A 2,439-nucleotide genomic window follows, 5' to 3' on the forward strand; every position below is an offset into this window, starting at 1 on the left:
GCATGCAAGATTTCACCCTGAGCATGGTAACTTCTTTAGCAGCCTACAAAGGCTCTGCAGCATCAGGTCAGCCATTGCAAAGTCCCATCACTGTCTATAAAGATGAAGAATAAATGAAGAATCACTTTATTGCCTCTCCCGGCTGGCACTGTCCCTGGACATCCCAACTGCCTGTGTACTTTCTATATAGTACCTCTCCACCCACATCGGATGCCCTTCTAGTCTGATATGCCCTGTGCATATCAGATTCTCTGAGGGCATAATTTAGAAGAGACAGACACTGCAAATAGCACTGCAGATGCATTCAGGTGCACAGGTGTTTCACAGGCACACATGTTTCAGTGTATCAAGCAACAGAGCTTTGGGGAAAAAAATAAATTAGTTGTGCTTAGGCTTATACAGATGCTAGAAAGTCTGAGCTCATACTGCAGCTGATGGGCTGGTGTTGGTGATTTGTGGAAAATTTCCCTTGAGTTAGTTATGAGAGAAAGGGCTGCCACTCATATGGCTGCCACTCTTGATGGGGCCCCCTTTCTCTCTTCCCTTCATGCCGTTACAGTTTCTTCTAGTTCTCTTTGCCCACAAAGAGGATCATTTTTATCTTCATCTTCTACTTACAAAGCCAGAAGTGCCCAGTCCTCCTGACCCCCTTCTTTCGGGATAAACCCGTAAAAAGTTAAAAGGTGTTGCAGAAGAGGAAGGATTGCTGCAGCGAAGAACAGCAGGCAGCAAAGTCTTTGCTCCTAGCACCCACGTTCGCAGTGACTGAACCACTGACCAAGGTGAGGCCCCTCATGGAGGAAATGGCAACTTGAAGTACCTCCCAGAGCACTGGGAGGTACTGGTGGGTGACGGTGCTTTTTTGCTCACAGCTGAGGACCAGGCTGACTTGGTCCTTAGGATGCAGGATGGCTCAGGTGAAACGAGAATCCCTCCCTCCTCGTCCCAGGGAAAAAGCTCCTTTGCTGTCAAACACATGGCACATTTGGGAGTGAGGAGGTCCTGGGCTGTTCTGACAAAAGTACACACAACTGGCATGTCAATAGCAAAGGGCAGTACATTTGGTTAAGGAACCAGCAAAAAAAATCACCTTCTTTATTTAAAAACAAAATGTGTTCGTGCACGTGGGCAGCACTGTGTTTCCACAGGCAAGTCTGTTAAGACTTTCCCTGTCTTAACAAGCAGTTCCTAATTGTTCTTAAAAAAAAAAAAAAAGAAAAGAAAAAAAAAGATTTTTTTTTTAAGTTCTTAAGCTTTAATTAGATATTTATACTAAATGGATCTTAATACATATAATGAAATACACCCTCATCCAACTGAGACTGCTTCAGGCTGATCAGTCACTTCCAAGTACCCAAACCCTTGCCTTAACAGCACCCCTGACAGTGAGGACCCTTCCCAAGAAACACATGGCAAGAACATGAATTCGTATGCTACCTCCTCCCGGTCCCCAGATGTGGGGGGTGCTGGGTGTGCTGCACCACTGGACCATGAACCATCACCACCCATGAGCCATCAAGGAATAACGGCTTTAAAGTAAAAGAGGGTAGATTCAGATTAGTTATAAGGAAGAAAATCTTCAAAATGTTGGTGGTGAGGCACCAGAACATGTTGCCCAGAGAAGCTGTGGATGCTCCAACCCTGTGAGTATTCAAGGCTAGGCTGGATGGGGCTTGGAGCAACCTGGTCTGGTGGGAGGTGTCCCTGCACATGGCAGAGGGAAACAGATGATCTTTAAGGTCCCTTACAGCCCAAACTATTCTGTAGTTCCATGATTCTGTGTTCATGACCCCATGCTACTCAGGGGAGGTCTGGGTGGCTCCTCAGCCAGACCCCTAGGGCCTTGCTCTCCAGGCCTGGTAAGAGGGGACACGACAAGGCCCTGCTCCAGCCCTCCCTGAGCCATGCTGGCTGCAGTGACACAGCTGTGAGCATCGAACAGCTTCACGGTGTCCCTCTGCTCCTCAGCTGCTCAGTTCTTGTCCTTTCATTGTCACTCCTCTGCTAAACAAGGTCTGAGCTATTAACAATCAAGGGAGAGGGCAGCCTAATAAGAAACACAGACTAGAGCTGTGGTGCAGAAGCACAGAGGAGAAAGCTGCTTGCTTTGCAGCAGACATGAGGACATGTTGGAGAAGCTCTGTGAACCAGAACTTGCTCTGGGCCAGTGTCAGCCCCCTGGGAAACAGCTCTAGAAGGAGAGGACAAGGGAGGCACACTGGAAGTCACAGGCTGCTTCATATTCTAGAGGTCAGCAGTTTTGCTGGTGTTTTTGAGAACAGGGGTGGTGAGTCTCCCGTGCTGTCAAACCAGACCTCTTGGCTGTTTTCCGTCCCCGAACAGGTGGGTACCAGCTGCTTCTCTGTGTCTGTCCACACACCCCATCTAAGAAATGATTCAGGAATTCATTACCACGGCCAAACAAAAAACCACAGGCTT

The sequence above is a fragment of the Oxyura jamaicensis genome, chromosome 1 (genome assembly GCF_011077185.1).
Source record: "Oxyura jamaicensis isolate SHBP4307 breed ruddy duck chromosome 1, BPBGC_Ojam_1.0, whole genome shotgun sequence".
NCBI classification, from domain to species: Eukaryota; Metazoa; Chordata; class Aves; order Anseriformes; family Anatidae; genus Oxyura; species Oxyura jamaicensis.